This window comes from Rhineura floridana, chromosome 2 (genome assembly GCF_030035675.1).
Source record: "Rhineura floridana isolate rRhiFlo1 chromosome 2, rRhiFlo1.hap2, whole genome shotgun sequence".
Classification (NCBI taxonomy): domain Eukaryota; kingdom Metazoa; phylum Chordata; class Lepidosauria; order Squamata; family Rhineuridae; genus Rhineura; species Rhineura floridana.
Genome location: NC_084481.1, coordinates 107628439 through 107653466, shown reverse-complemented (window position 1 = coordinate 107653466; position 25028 = coordinate 107628439). Strand labels below are relative to the sequence as shown.

Below are 25028 nucleotides of genomic sequence, written 5' to 3'. Positions count from 1 at the left end.
TCAAGAAAACATCACAGCTTTTTGTGGTTGTTTAAAAAACCCTAAAAGTCATAATCTGCAATAAACACCAATTAAGCTTCTCTTTCATTCCTTGAATCATAAAAAGGAGGAGGAGAAAGAGAAATTGCTGGTATTGGTTCAAGTAGGAACTATTTAGGCATCAATTATCAGTTTATTTAGGCAATTTAAAAGGCATCAATTATTCTGGCTCTTGTTTTCAACTTTGTCCTTTAAAATCTGTGAATTTCAGCAACTGGCCTTGGCATTCCAAGGAACTTTGATCAACAAAGTGTTATAAACATTAAGGGGGAAAGACATAAATGGAGCATATTATGAATTACATATTGTGTATTTTAGTTGGTTGAAAGTGAAAAAGTATATATCCTTTTGTGTTTAAAATTTGGAGGATAAGATAGTGTTGTTAAATATGCATTTTGCCATTTCTGCAACATGATAAAGGGCAACCAAGGCTGATTCAGTCCCATAACCAGGCCTGAACCTAGATTGGAATGGGTCAAGATAATCTGTTTCATCCAAGAGTACTTGCCATTGCTGGACCACAACCCTCTTGATCACCTTCCTTAAAAAGAGGATATTTGCGACCGGATGGTAGTTGTCACAAACCAATGGGTCCAAGGTCGCCTCTTTCAGGGCAGTTGGAACTACTCCCTCCCACAATGACGTGTTGACCACACCCTGGATCCACTCAGTCAAACTCCCTCGGCAAGCTTTAATATGTCAAGAAGTCGAGAGGACACTTTGCTAGCCACATCATCGTCAGTACCCAGTCCACATCATCAAGCCGTATCAACTGAAACTGATCCCAAGAAGTTGCAGCAGATGTTGCACTGGACACCTCTCTGGGAACTACACTAGATGTGGATAGGTCATCAAGATTGCCACGGAGGTGAGCAACTTTACCCTCCAAGTGCCTTGCAAACAATTCACAGTGAGGCTCTGAAGAGTCTAAAATTCCATTCCCTGGAGTTGATGTCAACAGACCCCTGATAATACAGAAAAGCTCCACTGGATGGCTACTTGAGGATGTGATGGTGGCAGAGAAGTGGGCCTTCTTCACCACTCTCACCACCACATAGTAGGCATGGTTATTACTCATGCTTGATCAGCCTCACAGCATGTCTTTCACCATTTGCGCTGTAGCTGTTGTCCAGCCTGTTTCATTGCCCTTAGCTCACTGGTGTACCAAGGTGCAAACTGGGCTCCACAACTGTGGAGAGGGTGCTCAGGGACAGGCATGTCAAGAGTCCAACATGCCTCATTGTTCCATAGCGTGACAAGGGCTTCAACAGGGTCACCTGCTCTGTCTACTGGGAACTCCCCCAGTGCATTCAGGAATCCAGTGCCTTCCATTAGTCTCCGGGGCAGACCACCTTAATCTGTCCACCACCCCTGCAGGGGAGGATTGGAACCGTAAGTCTAAACTTCACCAGGAAGTGGTCTGACCATGACAATGGGGTGACATTCACCCCCCATCTCCAGACCACCCCTTCCTCTATCTGGAGTAAAAACCAAATTGAGGGTGTGCCCTGCCCTATGCATTGGGCTGATGACAAATTTATATTTTATGTTTTTCACTGTTGCTGATAGTTTTTATTACAACTTGGATTTGGGGGTGAAATGTTGTAGTACTTAATTGTAAAATATATGTTATTCTTTCATGTTTTTGTTTGTAAACCACTTTAGGAAGGTTTAAAGATAGTAAACATCTTAAATAAATAAATAAATAAATACAAATTTGCACTGAGGGCATGCCACAATCCAGTTTCAGGTCATGCACAAATCTGACCCATGCATTAATACAGTTTGTGGACATTAATACAATGGCCCAGATCAGATGTCATACTGAACCATGATTTAGTATAATGAGAATGACTGACAGCAACTCTTGTGTTTGTGTACTTCTGCCCGCCTCCTCCCAGATGCAAGGAAGAGTTTGGAAGCTTTTTATTCCAGTTTAGGTTAACTACAGCTTGTTGTGACATCAAAACCTAACAAACTAGGGTTACTCTCAACTACCTTGAATTATGAAGCTGGCTTGTTTAAACAAACTATAGTTAACATTAACCACAGTTGAGAGTTCAAACAGCATACTAAACTGTGGTTAATTGAAATTAGAATCAAAGACTTCTGATCTTCTCACTGTAATGCCTGGCTATCAAGGTCCTGTATGGCAAACTCCAAAAGGAAACACTCCAGTCTCAGATACAGGAAACAGGTTTTATGAAAAGCTCAAAAACATACATTTAAATAAGGAATGCTAGACAAAGCACTTGCCTGACTGAAGACTTCTCACCTGTGCTTAGCAAGCAATTCATGGATCTTAAAAAGACATTACACCACATCTCCATTTCATAACAAAAGCACATATATATAAAAAAACAATAAAATCATATTTGACATATAAACACAAAAAATCAAGAAAATCATTATAATGGGACCAGAGGTCACCAGTACTTAGCCCACTGCTGAGGATGGTATTTACCACCATCCTTTCTCAAGGGACTAAGTCCCTAAATTTTGCTGGTAAAATGACAGGTCTGCCTCAAGATCTTACACGTACAGGACGCCTTTCTTTAACATAGGAAGCACTTGTCTCCTGAGGTACGATGTTGTCCTCATTAGCGTCTTTAGCATTACTTACAACGTTGTCAACAGCATTGTCCAGTTGAGTATTTTGTTCCATGGCAAGAAATTCATCCTACCCTAAACATATATCGTCACACTTTTCAGATATCTGCTGTTTAAGCTTTAAATGGCGTCTATTGCGCTGATACCTGCAACCATCTGGTGTCATTACTTGATACGAACGAGGCTGCTCACATTTCTCTATAACAATAGCAGGGAGTCAGCCTTTGTTAGACTATCAATACTGAATATCCTTCTTCTATGGCCTTAAGGTGCTTTGCTGTACGGTCATAGAAATGTTTTTGTCTATCCTGTATTTTCTGAAGGTCCCTGAGTACACCAATGGGTATCTTGGGGTATAATAAATTAGTTGTTACTGGAAGTTTACTCCTAAGCATCCTGCCCATTAACATTTGAGCAAGTGAATATAGCATTCCAGTAACTGGTGTATTGTGATATTTCAGCAATGCCAAATGTGGGTCCACCTGAGCATCCTCTGCCTTTCTGATACGCTGTTTAATAGACTGGATTGCTCTTTCAACCATTCCATTGGATTGCGGATACCCTGGGCTGCTAAAACATTGTTCAAACCCGCAATCACAAGCAAATTATTATTATTATTATTATTTATTAAACTTATATACCGCCCGACTAGCAATAGCTCTCTGGGCGGTGAACATAGGAAATACAATAAATGACACAATATGATACAATAAAACATAAAAACAGTCTAAAATCAATACAACGAAATTTTAGGATTAAATTAACTTAAATTAAAATGCTTCAGAGAATAGGAAGGTTTTAACTTGGCGCCGAAAAGAAAACAGTGTCGGTGCCAAGCACACTTCCTCGGGGAGACTGTTCCATAGTTCGGGGGCCACCACTGAGAAGGCCCTAGATCTTGTCACCACCCTCCGGGCCTCCCTATGAGTTGGAACCCAGAGGAGGGCCTTCGTAGCAGAACGTAGTGTACGGGCTGGTTCATATCGGGAGAGGCGTTCCAACAGATATCGTGGTCCCGCACCGTATAAGGCTTTATAGGTTAATACCAAGACTTTGAATCTAGCCCGGAAGAATATTGGCAGCCAGTGCAAGCGGGCCAGAACAGGTGTTATATGCTCGGACCGCTTGGTCCTTGTTAGCAGTCTGGCTGCCGCATTTTGCACTAGCTGCAGCTTCCAAACTGTCTTCAGAGGTAGCCCTACGTAGAGCGCATTGCAGTAATCCAAACGCGAGGTTACCAGAGCATGTACCACTGATGTAAGGTCCTCTTTACTCAAATAGGGATGTAGCTGGGCCACCAACCGAAGTTGGTAGAACGCATTCCTTGCCACCGAGGCTACTTGAGCCTCAAGTGAGAGGGAAGAGTCTAAAAAGACTCCCAGACTATGAACCCGCTCCTTTAGGGGGAGTGTAACCCCATCCAGGACAGGGTATATGTCCACCATCCGATCAGAGAAACCGTCCACCAACAGCATCTCAGTCTTGTCTGGATTGAGCCTCAGTTTGTTAACTCTCATCCAGTCCATTGTCGCGGCCAGGCAACGGTTCAGCACATCGACAGCCTCACCTGAAGAAGATGAAAAGGAGAAGTAGAGCTGCGTGTCATCAGCATACTGATGACAACGCACTCCAAAACTCCTGATGACCTCCCCCAACAGCTTCATGTAGATATTAAAAAGCAGGGGGGACAAAACTGACCCCTGCGGGACTCCATATTGGAAAACCCACGGTGTTGAGCAATGTTCCCCAAGCACTACCTTCTGGAGACGACCCGCCAAGTAGGAGCGGAACCACTGCCAAGCAGTACCTCCAACTCCCAACTCCGCGAGCCTCTCCAAAAGGATACCATGGTCGATGTTATCAAAAGCCGCTGAGAGATCACTCACTCCCTCTGTCTCTCTCCCGACATAGGTCATCATACAGGGCAACCAAGGCTGTCTCGGTCCCAAAACCAGGCCTAAAACCCGATTGAAATGGATCTAGATAATTGGTTTCATCCAATAGCGCCTGGAGCTGGCCAGCAACCACTTGTTCCAAGACCTTGCCCAACTCTTTACTAGCAAAGGGCATATTATCGCTCACAACTATCTTTGGAATTCCATGACAAGCAAACACAGTTTTAAGCTTAACAATCACAGTTGTTGCTGTCTTGTCAGGCAAGCTCAATACTTCTGGATACTTTGAAAAATAATCAAAGAAGAAAAGAAGAACCATGTTCAAAAATATCTACACCCAACTTCTGCCATGATAATTCAGAAATCTCATGTGGTTTAAATGGCTCCTTTTGATGACGTAGAGTATACCAAGGACAAACAGAACAATTTCCAGCTACCTTCTCAATATCATTACACATGCCGGGCCAATACATCAATCCTCTTGCCCTAGCTTTAGTTCTCTAAATACCTTGATGAGAATCATGAAGTTATGAGAGGACACCTTGTCTTTGAGACACAGGAATAACTACCCTGTCCTCCAAATAAACAGTATCATCTTGACAACGTAAAAAGTCTTTTACAGATCAAAAATGCTTTGCAACAGGAGATGCATCTCTCAGATACTGTGGCCATTCATTCTTTATGAGGGCTGCCACTACCTGAAGTTGAAGATCTTGTTTTGTGGCTTCCTGTATAGTAGCTTGGATGCATGGCCAGTGTACCCAATCCATGTATTACTCTTTCACCAGACATGGAATCCTCATCACTTACAGGAAGATGCACAGTAGCTCGAGACAATGTATCAGCAAGATGCATGAGCTTACCTGGGGTGTACACTACATTAAGCTGATATCTCTGAAGCTGTAAAAGCATATGCTGCAAACGAGCAGCAGCACTACCAATTGGCTTTTTAAAAATTCCTTCTAAGGGTTTATGATCAGTCTGAACTAAAACAACTTTACTAAACACATACTGATGGAACTTTTTCACTGCATACAAAACTGCAAGCAATTCTTTATCTGAGCATAATTTTGCTCTGATGAGCTAAGTGATCTCGAAGCATAAGACACTGGTTTATTCTCCTGAAGCAAACATGCTCCAAGACCATCTTTGGATGCATCAGCTTGCACAGTAACTGGTTTGGTAGTATTAAAGTATTGAAGCACAGGTGCCTGACACAATTGCTGTTTAATCAGTTCAAAAGCTTTCTGATGTTCTTGCATGCATTGAAACATTACATCCTTTCTCAACAAGTTTCGCAAAAGTGCTGTCAATTCTGCCTCCCGTGGAATATATTTTGACAGTTATTGCACAGATCGCAAAAATCTGAGCACACCTTGTCTATCTTGTGGATGTATCATATCTTGGATAGCCTTAACTTTGTCAACATCTGGTTGGACTCCCTGAGTTGTCACTATTTGACCCATGTATTTCACTGAGTCGACCTTAAACTGAATCTTATCCTTATTAAACTTAATATTTTTAGCATGTCCTGTCTCCATACCTTGATTAAGAATTTGATCGTGCTGTTCCAATGTCTCTGCTGCAATGATCATATCATCAGCTATCATGTACACCCCTCTTATATGGCCAAAGGTTTCCTCATTTTTCTGTTGGAACACCTCACTAGAGGATTTAAGTCCAAATGGCAAACAGTGGGAACAATACCTTCCCCAAGGTGTATTAAATGTACATAAACGTGATGAAGGTCCATCCAACTTTACCTGCCAATATCCATCTTTCTCATCTAAGATGGTAAAAAAATTCATACCAGCTAAATGGCTCAAAACATCTTCTGTTGTAGGAATGGTATAATGCTGTCTAGGAACTGCTTTATTCAAGTCACGAGGGTCAAGACATACATGCAACTTCCCATTCTTCTTTTCTGTAATGACCAAACTACTGACCCACTCTGTAGGACCCATATCTCTAGATATTACTCCTGCACTCACTATCTGTCCCAGGTCTCCTTTAATCTGTCCAATATTGCAAAAGGTACCTTCCGACAGCCATGAATAACAGGAGCCACTGCTGGATCAATATGGATATGGTAAGCATATTCGCCAAGACCTTCAAAAACATCAGAACGTATAGCAAGTAGCCATTCCTGTGTTAAAGGTTCAACTGTATACACACTATCAACCTGACGAACCAAATCCAGAGTCTCACAGGTTACCCTGCCCAGTAGTGGAAGAGAAGAACTATCTGTTACATAAAACAGTAATCTAGCTGCTCCTCTTGGGGTATGACAATCAAGGACAATAGCTCCCAAAGGCTTTATATGCGCTCCACCATAAGCCACAAGACTTATATCACTTTTAGTTAGCACTTTCTTGACTGGTAACTCACAAAATATATGCAGTGGCAAAACATTCACCTCAGCTCCTGTATCCAGTTTAAATTTTACTGAAAGTCCTCGCAGAATTATATCAACATACCATCCACCCACTTGGCTTGCAACTACACCAGTGGTCTCATGAGCTAATTCTCCTATAAACAAACTATTTAAATCAAGCTCATGGATTTTATATCCCTGTTGTTCTTTGTTGAAACTTTATGATTTTACTTAACATACTCTGGCATAATGATTTTTCATGCCACATTTATGACAAATCTTTCCGAATGCTGGACAATTTCGAGGCTTGTACACTGTACCACAACAAGAACACTTATTACTTTTAGTTTGTTCGTATCTGCATTTATATTGTGACCTCTCAGGTCCAAGGGCCTGTACTGGAATCCCCTCACAACCTTAATCAGTTACATGTACTGCATACAACTCCTTGCCATACGTTGAGGAAGTTGACATAGTCTGTAGTTGAGCTCTTGTTAATTCTTCTACACGACATATTTCAATTGCTTTCTCCAGAGTAAGATCAGGGTCCCTCAGCAATCTTTCCTTTAATTTCTCCTCCTTCACACGAAACACGATCTTATCCCTTACCATATCATTAAATGCTGAACCAAATTCACAGTTACTAGCTTTAAGTTTAAGTTCAGTAACAAACTGTTCACTGGTTTCTCCATGTGTCTTTGAATGATTCCAGAAAGAATATTGTTTGAATACCACATTCTTACAAGGAGTGCAATATATCCTAAATTGTTCAAGAAGTTCCGCTATATCTTTTGGGCCCTCTTCAGAAAAAGCAAAAGTATTATAAACTGCCAGTGCTTCTCTCCAACACAGTGCAACAAAATAGCTACTTGCCTTTTCTAAGGGACATTATCAACTCCAGCAGCAGTAAGATATAGCTGAAAAGCTTGCTCCCAGCATTTCCAGTTCTCAGCCAAATTATCTTGCAAAGCAAGTGGTGGTGGAGGCCGAAATGAGTCCATGTTTACAGCTACTTAAGCTGATAAATGTGTGCAAGAACACACCAACAAACCCTCAATTGCAAAAAAGGAGAAAAAATCCAATTTGACTTCTGACACCATGTAATGCCTGGCTATCAAGGTCCTGTATGGCAAACTCCAAAAGGAAACACTCCAGTCTCAGATACGGGAAACAGGTTTTATGAAAAGCTCAAAAACATATATTTAAATAAGGAATGCCAGACAAAGCACTTGGCTGATTGAATACTTCTCACCTGTGCTTAGCAAGCAATTCATGGATCTTAAAAAGACATTACACCACACTTACAGCTATGCTGGAAGAGAAGAGGGGAGAATGCATGAACCAAGGCTCGCTGTGACTCATTCTCACTATTTAGCATGATGTCTGAATGCAACTCATGATATTCTTATTCTGTTCACAATACAAACCGTTAGAGTAAAGCCCTTTGCTCTGAATTCTAAAGTTAGAAGCTTGATAGAAAACTTAACACTTCTTAAATTCCCATCCAACAATCACACTGAAAGTTGAATTCATGCTCCACAACATATTAAACTGCAGACTTTCCTCTCTGTAGCAATTTCCAAAGTAGCATTAATTACATCCAGTTTAATGGAAGACATAATGTAATTAGTAGTGATTGTGGTTCACCCATATATCTTACTAGGAACATTTTGAGTTGTAACTTGATCAATTGTCTGATAAATTTTTCAAAACCTCATTACAAAACTATTAAGAGTCTAAACATAAAATCTCTACCCCAAACAGCAAAGTTTTCACCTTCAGAGATTAACTCAGATGGGCTTGGATTTAAGAAGACTGTGGCAATTACATTAAATGAGTTTGATGAAATGGTGGCAAAACACCTCCCATGTCTCAATACATTTTGTACATGAACACCCACACAGAAATATCAAAAAAGACAAGGGTGTTATTGTGGTAAATGACTGTAATACAATAAATCATGTTGTGGGGGACCTCCCAAAGATGACCTTCGATAATACAAGTTATTTCATTGCTAGGCAAATTAAGGCAGACTGCAGTTAAGAACAGATTGTTTAAAGGTGGATAAACATGACATGATAGGAAGTGTCAACAGGGATATTTGGTAAAGGAAACTCACAGATGAGAAACAGATTGAAGGTCAGGAAGTGGATTGTAAAGGCTTTTCCACAATCGGTTTAAAGATTCCTCATGGTGTTTTTTTTCCAAGCTGCTGCCATCCTGTAGCTTGCTGTCTATAAGCAGGTCACTTTGGGCTGCCCTTGAACATCTTTGGACACAACACTAAGAACGTATTAGTCTGCTCCCACCTCCACTCTCCTCCTCCAATCTCTACCAAGCAGGCTACAAGTAGGGTCAGGCTTAGGGATGGTTGAGCTGGGCAGTCGCCCAGGGCACCGAGCTAAGGGGGACTCCAAATAGCTGGGTTGTTTTTTACTGTACTGTCTGCAGTGAGCTGGGGTGGCAAAAAGCAAGTATCTGTAACCTTTTTTTCAAGGTGGTTTGGGTGCTAACTACAAAAATGATCTTCCTTCAGTTAGCTTTAAAGTAGGTTTTTTTTCCAATTTCCACTTTGATATTATTTGCACTAGGTAAAAATCATTGGAACACAGCTTTACTTTGAGGCAATGTTACTGAGCACTTAGCACTTCAAATACTATAAACATTATATAAATAATAATAAAATAAAGCCATAAGCTGTAAGAGGTCAGCTGGATAACTTTTTATTATTTATTTATTAGATTTACATCCCACCCTTCCTCCCAGCAGGAGCCCAAATTTTTCTCTTTTCTTTTAAGATAAAAAAATATCCAAATGCATTCTTTGCCTAGGGCGCTATTTATCCTAGGGCCTGCCCAGACTACAATGAAGAGACTGGAAGCCTTTCCATCAATTTTCAGCTAACCAAGGCATGTTATTATGCCCAAACAGGAACTGTGGCTAGTTTTAATTATGTTTTATTAGAACAAACCAGGATAATGAACCACAGTTTGGAGCTGAATTTTGTGGGTTAATTATGCACAGCATAAACCTCTTGCAGCATTAGAAAGGCCAAGGAGAAGATTTGGGATGGACAGAAACAAGAGGCCAACACCACGTATTGTGGCAATTAATTTCACAGGTTAATTATGTACTCAATGAACTTTCGGTCAATCAGAATGCAAGATAAACCAAGACACTCCAAATTTTGTAGTAAAAAAGCACTCAAGCCTTTAGCTTGGTGGGCCACAAGTTTTGTAAACTCGAACTAAACCTCTTCCTTAAAACTCATCTTTGTAGAGCTAATGGTGTTAAGAGTCAAGTCAAGGGTAAAATTCCCAACTCTAAGGCTAGTTATTATGCCTGTAGCTTTAAGGACTCCAGAACCACAAAAAAGTCAGTATAGTCTGCTTGGCTGCCCTTCTCTTCTGTATCCCGCAAGCAAGCAGGATTCTCAATGTGTATGACAGTAGTGGGAGAATGAACAGGTAGAAAATGGGAAAACAATCAATGCAAAGAGCAGATCATGGCAGAGAGGCTATTATGATTAGCAAAATAAACACTTGTCATGCCTCACTAGCTGGGCGATCACTGGTTATGTTTAGTGCTGCAACACTAAACCTGCTCCTTAAAAAAAAACATCCCCAGAGACACTTTCCAATTAGAACATTTAAGAAAGATGCATCAATTATACCTTCTCCCTACCACCACCCCTTTTTTGAATGAGCAATGTGCCAAAGTGTCATTCTACATAGATGGAACGTGTACGTTCAAAATTCAAAATGTGGCATAATTCACACACAAAAAGGATTCATAATATCTGCCTCTTCTAAGACACAAACCAGAAGAATTTGATAACACAGCCTGCTGGAGTGTAATACTAACAGCCGGAAGATAGATCTGACCTCTGGTTAATTGACTGACAAATCATTAAGCATTTGGGGCCAAAAAATGTCTTCTCTCATTTCCTATCACCTTCACCAGCACATCTAATGGTACCACAGCTGCATTTTACAGGCTACTAAAAAAAGAAAGACACCACTTTGAAATTTATGAAGAGCCCGGGGAGCTACTGAGTGGCACCTTTTCTCCTTTCATTTGTCATGCCACAGGCATAAATTTGGTTCACAGCTTGTTTCTGCACTTAAACAGTTGTGTCTATCTAGTGCTGATATATTTGCCTTGCTACCTGCTTTAGAAATGTGTTCAGCAACACTCATTTTTTCTTCTATAGCTTAGACAAAAATGTGAATGTACCTAACCATGGTGAAAAGGGGGGGAGAAGGAGGGGAAAATGTTCTTCCCACTTTCTGAAGCAATTAAAAGATCCATGGCAGCCTTTAACTGGAATAGGTTTCCTTTTGAAGGAGGAATGCACTTAAGGCATTTTGTAATATTACTTACAAATATTCAAGTCAAGCGTGGCCTTTACAGAGGACAGTCCTGTATCTGAAAGGGAGAACAAGGGCTTTGAAGTTGCCCATCATGAGACCCACAATGCTACCAGTGCCAAAATATGGGCAAAATATGGAAGCTTAAGAACAACTCAAATGGCCCAGGAAATAAGCTGAGATAGTTTAATCCATTTGTAATGGTATGGTTATATTTTATAAACTTCTCAGCCAAGAATGTTTGAAAGAAAATAGTATTTACACAACAGATAACACATGTGATTTTATGTTTCCATTCACATACAGTCTCTAGAGCAGCCTTTCCCAACTGGTGTGCCTCCAGATGTTGTTGGACCACAACTCCCATCAGCCTCAGCCATTGGCAATGCTGGCTGAGGCTGATGGGAGTTGTGTTCCAACAACATCTGGAGGCACACTGGTTGGGAAAGGCTGCTCTAGAGAATACAATTTGCTTCTTTAAAGAGTTTTCATTCTCCCTAGAAAAGGTGAGATAATAACCTTTATTGATTTTATTTAAAGTAATAAAATATTATAAATATGAAACATATTAAATAGCCAGATTAGACCTCTGGAATGAGTTGTATGTGTGGACTTACCCCCATTGTTCAACTTGCATAGGACTGTGCTGCACTGCTACAGGAATGAAGCAAATGCCACTGTAACTGAAACTGACATTTGTCTAAGGTAGAAAAGAGGATGAACAAGAGATATCCCGCCCTTGAGGGAAAGATTGCAAGTGTAAACAAAGCTATTAGAAGCATAATCTCCACCAAACTGCCAAAACATTATTAATTACTGAAGTTTCTATAAACAAGGAAAACTTTAACAATAGATTCTTTGCAGGATGTGCTAAAAATGGCTGAACATATTTTCTTCTAAACTGCTCTCTCTTCAGTTCACCCCAAGCTTTATTATTGGTAGGGTGTCCACTCTGCAGGTCTAGACAGCGTTGCCATTTTTTTACTGTCCCTTCTTCAGTGTCTTTAAGAGCAGCTGGGTGCACAAAAATGCAGCTATAAAACTTTTTCTACCATTTATCTCTATATATCAGGGAAGAAAAACATCACCTGCTAAATTTGTGTATATTGGGCCACTGTGAAATGCAAACGTGTCATATTCCAGGTCCCAAAATCCATTTATGCCACTTGTTTTCTAATGATGTAAATCAAAGTCATTACCTGAGCATTTTCTACCCATTGTTTTTCCATCTGTTCCTCATAAATACCACAAAAAGGTGGGGAAGGAGCAGTGGAATGGTTCATGCCATTAAAGAGTAGAGGCAGAAGTTCCAAGTATAAAGGGAAACCCTTGTCACAATAACTATAGTGTTGGGAGTTGAATCAACATATTTAAGACTTCAGTACTAATCATACATACTTGGCAGCTCCATTCATCTCAATTAGATTCATTTCTAAGTTAGTATGCTTACTATTGCAATGTCAAGAAACTAGCTCCCAATATTATGGAATAGTGTGACTGAGAATTTCTTTCTTTCAAAATTTAGAAACTAAATGGAAAACCGCAATATAGATCTAATTACACAATATAATTGTAATATATCAGCATGCATAGGTCTCTCACTGCTAGTTTTTTCTGCAGTAGGCTTTCTCTGCCTACCCAAGTTTGGAGCAACTATCATTATTGGATCGTGTTTGTGGCAACGAAGCTCCTTACACTGATTGGCTCACCTGTGGTGATGACTTCTAATGTTCAGCCATTCAAGGAAGTTAAAACAGCTTGCATTCTGCCTTTATGAGGAATAGGTAACCTGTCCGTTTGGTTGGAATAAAAATATAAGGAGACCCCTGAGGGATCAGGCCACATGCCCATCTAATCCAGCACACTGTTTTCACAGCGGCCAGTCAGATGCCTATGGGAAACCCACAAGCAGGACCTGGATGCAATAGCAACTTTCCATACTTGTACTCCCCAGCAACTGGCATTCAGAGGCCTACTGTCTCTGACAGTGGAGGTAGAACATAGCCATCATGGTTAGTAGCTATTGATAGCCTTATCCTCCACGAATTTGTTTGATCTCCTAAAGCCATGCAAGTTGGCAGCCAACAGTACACCTTCTGGGAACAAACTCCGCAGTTTAACTTTGTGTTGTGTGACAAAGTACTTTCTTGTGTCTGTCCTTCAGCTTCCAATACAGAAGGGAGGTCTAAAAATGCACCAGGTGGCATGCCTAGAATACAGACAAAATTCAGCTCTCCGGGCTGTATGCCAACCCTAGTTAAAAGGACAGGGGCATCCTGTTAAGAAAGGTGCAAACTCAGTTCCCATGGATGGGATATAAAAATGCTAATGAGCATATGTATCACATCACATTCTGCTTATGAGGAGAAACAATGAGATGCTTTCAGGGAAAAAAATCCATGTTTTTGATAATAATGCAGATGTAAATGGTGAAGAATTATTAAGTGCCAGGAACAAAATTATATGGCAGGGCTGGGATTCTGTGTTTAACTTGGTGTATCTTACTTTCTGATATTCAGCAAGCTTGTAATCTCTCTCCCTTGCAGTTTTGCCAAATGGGGATGGAGATTTGCAGATAATGTGGCACTCTGGCTTGGAAATTATATCATCAATAAGTAAATTACACATTTCTAAAAATCTTAGGCACTGACACTACACATTATATCAACAAACATGGGCTCCCAGTTCCAAAAGGCCAAACTAGATGCAATTCATGCAATTATCAGTTGTGTTCCCAATTGTGATTTAAATTGGAAAAGCGACTTTCATTGGAGAGAATGGGAGCTTTCCCACCAAAACAACAGGTATGCCTGATCAACAGGAGATGTGATGGGAGGAGTGGGGGTCTTCAACTTTCATTCACACCATTTCCCCTCCCCCCCTTTCTCCCAGCCAAGCTCTGAGACTAAAATAAGTTTGGCTGAAGGCAAAAATAGTTTGGGAGCAAGGGTTGTTGGGCAGTGGGGGTGAGGGGTGAGGGAGAAGACCAGGTGAAAGAAACATCGATACCTGCTGCTCCTCCCCTGAAAATTCCTTTTCTTGGCTCCATGTTCCTGTAGTTCAGCAAACAAACATGGGTTTAGGAATCCACTTTTAATGTAGCTGCATTCTACAAAGATACATGGCAAGTACCTTGTAATTCCTTCATTATAGATGGCAAAACCACTGCACTCTGGAGCACTCTTCAACTCCCCTGAAACCCCTTTTTGTTTTCTCTGTGCTGGTATGCTGTTCTGTCCACCAGCCTGCAAACAAAGCAGCCCCGTGTGCTCAAAATGGGTCCATTTGTGAGAGAGCATGGCTTTCTGCCACAATCTAAGAGGCAAATCAACACATGCAGCTGAATGATATGTTGCTGCTTTTCCTGGATTGTATCATTTATACTTTGAGTAGGGGAATCACATGCTTATATGGTCTTTATTTAATAAATAAAAAAACCTCCCTCCCTGAACAAAGGGAAACAAAAGCACATCAAGGAGGAGGCTATGTGCAGGGATGGTTTTTTGTGAGGAAGCATTCAAACATGTAATCCTGTTCACAGCCTGAAGTGACAGGGTTCAGCAATAGATATCACCACTTGAGGTTCCTGGTAGTGTGTAAATCAGCTCTAAAGCTATTTAGCCTAAACAAGTTGGAACACGCTCAGTTTGAAAAACTCACATCTAGGAGTTTCCTGGCTAAGCAAATTTACTAGCCAGCTTTCTACACTTTATCTAGTTAATTCATCCTGATGGATCAAGAACGGTCTGTTCACTTAAATCTTTGAACAGACCATTATAGCACATGACACAGTGCACAGCAGTGTCACATATACAAGCAATGCCACAACCATTACAATAAAACTGTCGCACTTATCTTCTGTTAAGATGTAAAACACCTGAATTTCTGCCAGAAACTCTGCTTTGATTCACTGCATTTTCTGGTTTATTTTAATTACTGCCAATAATCTTCTTTATGCAAAAGATGCCTGCACAGTGGGGGGAAGGGTGAGCGCAACACTCTGGGGAACTTTATCTGAAATTGACTACAACAGTAGCAAAATGTGAGGATATACATAAGATTCAAAAAGTGGTAGCAAGGAAGATTGATAGTAATAGCACTAGCAACAACATAGCACCAAAACAAAACAAAAAAACCCAAAGTAATAATTTCCTAATGAAAAGTCAATTCAAATGGCTTGGAGTTCCACAGAACCCAAATCCTCTTCAGAAGAGCAACATGGGGAGTGATGGCAACAGTAACAGCCTTTGCGGCCCAGACTTTGTCACAGAATTCAAATTCTGTATATATTCCATTTGTAATTTTTGCAGGAGGGGGGGTTCCATGATGCAAAATTTTAAATGCTGTTTTGAATGAAAATTTATTCTACCAATAAATCTTTTTTCAGCTCTGAAAGTCTACTGCTCAAAGAAGAGTAAGGTTGCAATCCAATATATGTCTATTTAGAACTAGGCTCCACTGGGTTCAATGGAACTTTACTCCCAGGTTAAGTGTGAATTGGATTGCAGCCTAAGATTATTTGTTTTTTATGCTCAAGGCTCAAGGTCATCACAGTTAGATTTTTTCCCCAGTCTGTCTTTCTAATCCCTTGAACTGACATATTTCTCTGTCACAAATCCCATTATATTATCCTGCTGACCATAACTTGCACCCAGCACAAATCCTTCCAATCAATGAGAACAAGAAAGGACAACACACTGATGTACTCCCAAAGCTGAAAAGTCAGTATCTTCCTGTCTTATGTCAGCTTTGTAAGTAACGGTCAAGGCCACACTGCAGAGAATATGTAAACCAAATCTAGGCATTACAGAAAAATTACCTATGAGAATTTAGATATAGATCAATAATCTGAAGATGGGAGGTTTCCCATACATTTCATCGAAGGGATTACGATGTAATCTGCCAAGCAGCAGATATGATAGTGCTGTGAATTTCTTCAGTCATGTGTGTGTGTGCTATGGGCCTTTAAATCGATTACGACTTATGACGACCCAAGCAGCAGAGCGAGTTCGGCAGCAGGGCGAGGAGGCCAGGGCCCCCCACTCTGCCCATCTGTTCCCTGACCTCAACTAAACCGCAGTCTCCAACCCATTGACGTAATAAACCTTAAACAAAACTATGCAGGTAAGAAGCCAGCAGGGGTGTGGGGGCTTTCCAGTGTTTTGCACCGCCTGCAGCATGTATGACTATCTGCCTGTTGGACAGAAGTCGTGGGTGTGCTCTCGGTGCAATGAGCTCCTGGCTCTCCGGGAACGACTTCATTTCCTTGAGGCCAAGGTGGCGGACCTGGAAAAGCTGAGAGAGGCAGAGAGGTGTGTGGAGGAGGCCTTCAGGGACGTTATAGCTGTGTCCCACTCCAACGATGATAGCTCTCCTGCTATCATGGACAACGATGGTCTCGGGGAAGGAGAGCATCCAGCTGAGGAAGAGGGAAACGATCCCTTAGAAGGGACCCATTCCTTGGGGGATGAGCAGCTATCCTCTCGTGCCGAGGATATATCTCCAGGGGCTGGAGGGATCCTTGTAGTGGGTGATTCGATCATTAGGAACATAGACAGTGGGGTGTGTGATGGGCGTGTAGACCGCAAGGTGTTTTGCCTGCCTGGTGTGAAGGTTGCGGATATCGCCCGTCGTTTAGATAGTTTGGTAGACAGTGCTGGGAAGGAGTCAGTGGTCGTGGTGCACGTTGGCACCAACGACATGGGGAAATGCAGCCGTGAGGTCCTGGAAGCAAAATTTAGGTTGCTAGGTAGGATGCTGAAAGCCAGGACCTCCAAGGTGGCTTTCTCTGAAATGCTACCGGTTCCACGCGCAGGACCAGCCAGACAGGCCCAGCTTCGCAGTCTCAATGCATGGATGAGACGATGGTGTCGGGTGGAAGGGTTTGGATTTGTTAGGCACTGGGGAACATTTTGGGACAAGCCAGGCCTGTACAAAAAGGACGGGCTCCACTTGAACCAGAATGGAACCAGACTGCTGGCACTTAAAATTAAAAAGGTGGCAGAGCAGCTTTTAAACTGACTGAGGGGGGAAACCCGACAGGAGCTGAGAAAGGTCCGGTTCGGAATAAACCTCCCCCCTGGGATAAAAACCAAAGAAATGATGAAATTTTAAAAGGGGTAGGCCTAGAAGTAGGCATTGTGAGAGCAGGGGCACAGGATATAAATTCAGAAGAGCAAAATTACCACAGGCCTAACCACAAGTGCCAAAGACACTTGAAGAGAGACACTGCTTACAAGTGCCTGTACGCTAATGCTAGGAGCCTGCGAACCAAGATGGGAGAACTGGAGTGCTTGGTCTTAGAGGACAGCATTGATATAGTGAGCATAACGGAGACCTGGTGGAATGGAGAAAACCAGTGGGATACGGTTATCCCTGGATATAAACTATATCGGAAGGACAGGGAAGGACGTATTGGTGGCGGAGTCGCTCTATACGTGAAAGAAGGCATTGAATCCAGCAAGCTCGAAACCCCAAAAGAGGCAGACTCCTCCACAGAATTGTTGTGGGTGGTGATACCATGCCCCAGGAGGGACTTAATACTGGGAACGATCTATCGTCCCCCTGATCAAAATGCTCAGGGAGACCTGGAGATGAGATATGAAATTGAGGAAGCATCCAAACTAGGAAATGTGGTAGTAATGGGTGACTTCAACTACCCGGACATAGACTGGCTGCATATGTGTTCCAGTCATGACAAAGAAGCAAAGTTTCTAGATATTCTAAATGACTATTCCCTAGATCAGTTGGTCATGGAACCGACCAGAGGGACGGCAACCCTGGACTTAATCCTCAGTGGGGACTGGGACCTGGTGCGAGATGTAAGTGTTGTTGAACCGATTGGGAGCAGTGACCACAGTGCTATTAAATTAAACATACATGTAACTGGCCAATTGCCAAGAAAATCCAACACGGTCACATTTGACTTCAAAAGAGGAAACTTCACAAAAATGAGGGGATTGGTAAAAAGAAAGCTGAAAAACAAAGTCCAGAGGGTCACATCACTCGAAAATGCTTGGAAGTTGTTTAAAAACACTATATTAGAAGCTCAACTGGAGTGCATACCGCAGATCAGAAAAGGTACCGCCAGGGCCAAGAAGATGCCAGCATGGTTAACGAGCAAAGTCAAGGAAGCTCTTAGAGGCAAAAAGTCTTCCTTCAAAAAATGGAAGTCTTGTCCAAATGAAGAAAATAAAAAAGAAGACAAACTCTGGCAAAAGAAATGCAAGAAGACAATAAGGGATGCTAAAAAAGAATTTGAGGAGCACATTGCTAAGAACATAAAAACCAACAACAAAAAATTCTATAAATACATTCAAAGCAGGAGACCATCTAGGGAGACAATTGGACCCTTGGATGATAAGGGAGTCAAAGGTGTACTAAAGAACGATAAGGAGATTGCAGAGAAGCTAAATGAATTCTTTGCATCTGTCTTCACAGTGGAAGATATAGGGCAGATCCCTGAACCTGAACTAACATTTGCAGGAAGGGATTCTGAGGAACTGAGACAAATAGTGGTAACGAGAGAGGAAGTTCTAAGCTTAATGGACAATATAAAAACTGACAAATCACCGGGCCCGGATGGCATCCACCCGAGAGTTCTCAAAGAACTCAAAGGTGAAATTGCTGATCTGCTAACTAAAATATGTAACTTGTCCCTCGGGTCCTCCTCCGTGCCTGAGGACTGGAAAGTGGCAAATGTAACGCCAATCTTCAAAAAGGGATCCAGAGGGGATCCCGGAAATTACAGGCCAGTTAGCTTAACTTCTGTCCCTGGAAAACTGGTAGAAAGTATGATTAAAGCTAGATTAACGAAGCACATAGAAGAACAAGCCTTGCTGAAGCAGAGCCAGCATGGCTTCTGCAAGGGAAAGTCCTGTCTCAGTAACCTATTAGAATTCTTTGAGAGTGTCAACAAGCATATAGATAGAGGTGATCCAGTGGACATAGTGTACTTAGACTTTCAAAAAGCGTTTGACAAGGTACCTCACCAAAGGCTTCTGAGGAAGCTTAGCAGTCATGGAATAAGAGGAGAGGTCCTCTTGTGGAGAAGGAATTGGTTAAGAAGCAGAAAGCAGAGAGTAGGAATAAACGGACAGTTCTCCCAATGGAGGGCTGTAGAAAGTGGAGTCCCTCAAGGATCAGTATTGGGACCTGTACTTTTCAACTTGTTCATTAATGACCTAGAATTAGGAGTGAGCAGTGAAGTGGCCAAGTTTGCTGATGACACTAAATTGTTCAGGGTTGTTAAAACAAAAAGGGATTGCGAAGAGCTCCAAAAAGACCTCTCCAAACTGAGTGAATGGGCAGAAAAATGGCAAATGCAATTCAATATAAACAAGTGTAAAATTATGCATATTGGAGCAAAAAATCTTAATTTCACATATACGCTCATGGGGTCTGAACTGGCAGTGACCGACCAGGAGAGAGACCTCGGGGTTGTGGTGGACAGCATGATGAAAATGTCGACCCAGTGTGCGGCAGCTGTGAAAAAGGCAAATTCCATGCTAGCGATAATTAGGAAAGGTATTGAAAATAAAACAGCCGATATCATAATGCCATTGTATAAATCTATGGTGCGGCCGCATTTGGAATACTGTGTACAGTTCTGGTCGCCTCATCTCAAAAAGGATATTATAGAGTTGGAAAAGGTTCAGAAGAGGGCAACCAGAATGATCAAGGGGATGGAGCGACTCCCTTACGAGGAAAGGTTGCAGCATTTGGGGCTTTTTAGTTTAGAGAAAAGGCGGGTCAGAGGAGACATGATAGAAGTGTATAAAATTATGCATGGCATTGAGAAAGTGGATAGAGAAAAGTTCTTCTCCCTCTCTCATAATACTAGAACTCGTGGACATTCAAAGAAGCTGAATGTTGGAAGATTCAGGACAGACAAAAGGAAGTACTTCTTTACTCAGCGCATAGTTAAACTATGGAATTTGCTCCCACAAGATGCAGTAATGGCCACCAGCTTGGATGGCTTTAAAAGAAGATTAGACAAATTCATGGAGGACAGGGCTATCAATGGCTACTAGCCATGATGGCTGTGCTCTGCCACCCTAGTCAGAGGCAGCATGCTTCTGAAAACCAGTTGCCGGAAGCCTCAGGAGGGGAGAGTGTTCTTGCACTCGGGTCCTGCTTGCAGGCTTCCCCCAGGCACCTGGTTGGCCACTGTGAGAACAGGATGCTGGACTAGATGGGCCACTGGCCTGATCCAGCAGGCTCTTCTTATGTTCTTATGTTCTTATGACCCTACGAATCAGTGACCTCCAAGAGCATCTGTCATGAACCACCCTGTTCAGATCATATAAGTTCAGGTCTGTGGCTTCCTTTATGGAATCAATCCATCTCTTCTTTGGCCTTCCTCTTTTTCTATTCCCTTCTGTTTTTCCCAGCATTTTTGTCTTTTCTAATGAATCATGTCTTCTCATGATGTGTTCAAAGTATGATAACCTCAGTTTCATCATTTTATCTTCTAGTGATAGTGCTGGTTTAATTTGTTCTAACACCCAATTATTTGTCTTTTTCATGGTCTATGGTATCTGCAAAATGAGTTTATTTTTCTCTTATACACTTTTTTATTATTTATTTATTTATTTATTTTCACTGTTCAATTTTCACATCCATAGAGATTGGGAATACCATGGTCTGATGATCCTGACTTTGGTGTTCAGTGATACAACTTTGCATCTGAGGACCTTTTGTAGTTCTCTCACAGCTGCCCTCTGCAGTCCTAGCCTTCTTCTGATTTCTTGACTGTTGTCTCCATTTTGGTTAATGACTGTGCCGAGGTATTGATAATCATTCACAAGTTCAATGTCCCTATTGTCAACTGTAAAGTTACATAAATATTCTGTTGTCATTACTTTAGTCTTTTTGACGTTCAGCTATAGTCCTGCTTTTGTGCTTTGCTCTTTAACTTTCATCAGCATTCGTTTCAAATCATTACTGGTTTCTGCTAGTAGTATGGTATCATCTGCATATGTTAAATTATTGATATTTCTCCCTCCAATTTTCACACCTCCTTCATCTTGGTTCAATCCTGCTTTCTGTATGGTATGTTCTGCGTATAGATTAAATAAATAGGGTGATAAAATACACCCCTGTCTCACACCTTTTCCGATGGGGAACCAATCAGTTTCTCCATATTCTGTCCTTACAGTAGCCTCTTGTAGAGTGCTGTCCCAGGACGTTGTTCCAGGTGGTCCGAAGCCTGGTCGGTCCAGTTGCTCAGGAACCCTTGGAACAGTCCAAGGCCTCCTGTGACAATTTGGCAAAGCACTTTGCTGATAAAATCGAGCACCTGAGGAGCTCGATTCCGTGTGCCGTGGATACAGTGAGTGAGCTAGAGTTGGCCAGTTGCAAACCGGTCAAATGGGATTGATTTCGGCCTCTTCCTTCTGAGGATGTGGACAAGGTGCTCTCATCTGTAAGGCCTACCACTTGTCTACTTTAGCCTTGCCCGTTGTGGCTCCTCATGAGCTGCAAAGAGAGATTGGGCGAGGGGATCAAGGCAATGGTCAATGCATCCTTGCAAGAGGGTGTTATGCCACTAGCCCTCAAGGAGGCTATTATAAAGCCCATCTTAAAGAAGTCCTCCTTGGATCCCCAAATATTAAACAACTTTCACCCAATTTCGAATCTACCATTCTTGGGCAAGGTCATTGAGCGAGTGGTGGCTAATCAGCTGCAGACACACTTGGATGAAACAGATTATCTAGATCCATACCAATCGGGTTTCAGGACTGGACATGGAACTGAAACAGCCTTGGTCGCTCTGGTAGATGATATGAGGAGGACATTGGATAGGGGAGAATTCACCTTCCTTGTCCTCCTAGATCTCTCAGTGGCTTTTGATACCGTCGACCACGGTATCCTTTTAGATCGCCTGGAGAGTTTGGGATTGGGAGGCACGGTTTTACGGTGGTTCCATTCCTTTCTCTCCGATAGGCGTCAACAGGTAGCATTGGGTGATGAGGTTTCAGACCCTTGGCCTCTCAATTGTGGTGTGCCACAGGGTTCTATCCTCTCTCCCATGCTATTTAACATCTATGTAAAGCCGCTGGGAGCGATCATCAGGAGATTTGGGCTGCAGTGCCACCAATATGCGGATGACACTCAGCTCTATCTCTCATTCAAATCTTCACCGGAGAGGGCTGTGGAGACCGTATCCAAGTGCCTGGAATCCGTGAGTGGATGGATGGGCAGGAACAGGCTGAAGCTGAACCCTGACAAGACCGAGGTAATACTTGTGGGAGACAAGGGAAGGTTGGGAGATGTTGACCTGGTGTTTGGCGGGATGAAGCTGCCCCTACAGGACCAGGTCCGTAGCCTTGGGGTCATTCTTGATTCCAAGCTGTCCATGGAGGCTCAGATTTCGGCCGTGAGCCGGGCAGCCTGGTATCAATTACACCTTATACGTAGGCTACAACCCTACCTCCCTGTTCAACAGCTCCCACTCGTAATACATGCCCTGGTCACCTCTCGATTGGACTACTGTAATGTGCTCTACGTGGGGTTACCCTTGAAAACGACCCGGAAATTGCAACTTATACAGAATGCAGCGGCACGCTTACTTACCAACAGCTGCCGCCGTGATCACATTATGCCGGTGTTATTTGATCGACACTGGCTGCCGGTTGTTTTCCGGGCCCGATTCAAGGTGTTGGTATTAGCCTTTAAAACCCTGTATGGTTTCGGCCCAGTTTACCTGAAAGAGCGCCTCCACCGCCACCAATTATGCCGCCCGACCAGATCAGCCACGCAAGGCCTTCTCTCAATCCCACCAACCAAAACAGCTAGGTTGGTGGGTACTAGGGAGAGGGCTTTTTCTGTGGTGGCCCCCACTCTCTGGAACTCCCTCCCGTTTGATCTCCGACATGCCCCTTCCCTGGATGTATTCCGCAAGGCCCTGAAGACGTGGCTATTTCAACAGGCCTTTGAGATCTTTGGGATGGGTTAATCTCCATGATTTTGTCATCTGTTATATGCTGTATATGTAAATGTTTTTATAAATGTACTGATGACTGTCCAGTATTTTATTTATTGAGATTAATGTGACTGCATTTGATACTATTGTATTTTATCCCATTTTAATGTACGTCGCCTAGAGTGGCAATCTGCCAGATAGGCGACACACAAATTAAATATTATTATTATTATTATTACTCTTGTGCAGAGTATAGGTTGCGCATCAGGACAATCAGATACTGTGGCACCCCCATTTCTTTTAAAGCATTCCATAGTTTTTCATAATCTACACAATCAAAGGCTTTGCTGTAATCTGTAAAACACAGGGTGATGTTCTTCTGAAACTCCTTGGTCCGTTCCATTATTCAATGTATGTTTGCAATATGATCTCTGGTACCTCTTCCCTTTCTAAATCCAGCCTGCACATCTCGCATTTCTCGCTCCATATAAGGTAAGAGCCTTTGTTGTAGAATCTTGAGCATTACTTTACTTGCATGGGATATTAAGGCAATAGTTCAATAATTACTGCATTCCCTGGGATCCCCTTTCTTTGGAATTGGGATGTACAGGCAGGCCCCGCTAATAAGGCAGGTTCTGTTTCGGACCCCTGCCGTAAAGCGGAAATTGCCGTAAAGCGGAACCCCATTGAGTATAATGGGGCATGTCGCGTGAAAATGCTATGAAAATGCTGCAAAATCGGCTTTAAAATGGGGAATGAAAGCCGCCGCATTAGCGGAACGCAAGGAAGCGAAGAGCTGGGAAGCGGGGCCCTACTGTATATTGAGCACTTCCAGTCTGTGGGTCAATGTTTTATTTTCCACATTTGTTGACAAATTTTTGTCAAAATTTGGACAGATTCAGTCTCAGTAGCTTGTAGCAACTCTATTGGTATGCCATCTATACCTGGTAATTTGTTTCTTCCAAGTATTTTAAGCGCAGCTTTCACCTCACATTCTAAAATTTCTGGTTCTTCTTCATATGGCTTCTCCGTGAATGAATCTGTCATCCTTGCATCTCTTTTATAGAGTTCTTCAGTGTATTGCTTCCATCTTCCTTTTATTTCATCTTGGTCAGTCAGTGTGTTCCCCTGTTGATTATTCAACATCCCTACTCTTGGTGTAAATTTTCCTTTGATTTCTCTAATGTTTTGGAATAGGGCTCATTCTACTTTTTTATTATCTTCTTCTATTTCTATACAATAATTATTGTAGTAGTTCTCTTAGTCCCTACATACTAGTCACTGTATTATCGCATTTATGGTTCTAACCATTTTCTCTCTCCTTTTGCTTTTGCTTTCCTTCTGTCTAACTATTTTAAGAGTTTTGTCAGTCATCCACTGACGTCTTTCTCTCTTTTTAACTAGAGGTATTGTCTTTTTGCATTCTTCCCTGATAAAGTCTCTGACTTCACTCCATAGTTCTTCTGGTTCTCTATCAGCTAGGTTTAAAGCCTCAAATCTGTTCCTCATTTGATCTTTAAATTCTTCTGGGATGTTATTTAAATTGTATTTCGCATTATGATTGCTTTGTTCTTCTTCTTTAGCTTTACTCTGATTTTCAGTATTACCAGTTCATGTTCTTTCCCACAGTCTGCTCCTGGTATTGCTTTTGCAGAAAGTATGGAACTTCTCCATTTTCTGTTTCCAACTATATAATCAATTTGATTCCTATATTACCCATTTGGTAATGTCCATGTGTACAGTCGTCTTTTCGGTTGCTCAAGAAATGTGTTTGCAAGAAACAAATTAGTGGCTTCAGAGAATTCAATATGTTT

The 25028-nt window shown here is 42.0% G+C and overlaps 1 protein-coding gene across 8 annotated transcripts in view; it reads right to left on the bottom strand.

Moving 5' to 3' along the window:
- Positions 1–25028, bottom strand: part of TSPAN4 (tetraspanin 4) — a 937220-nt gene that overhangs the window by 615649 nt on the left and 296543 nt on the right. Inside the window, exon 1 of one of the 8 annotated variants that reach the window (XM_061610071.1) lies at positions 9038–9058. The exons of the other annotated variants lie outside the window; for them this stretch is intronic. The gene's annotated coding sequence lies outside the window, so the exon portion shown is untranslated. Of the gene's footprint in view, positions 1–9037; positions 9059–25028 lie in introns of those variants that run through there. 8 annotated transcript variants of the gene reach the window in all.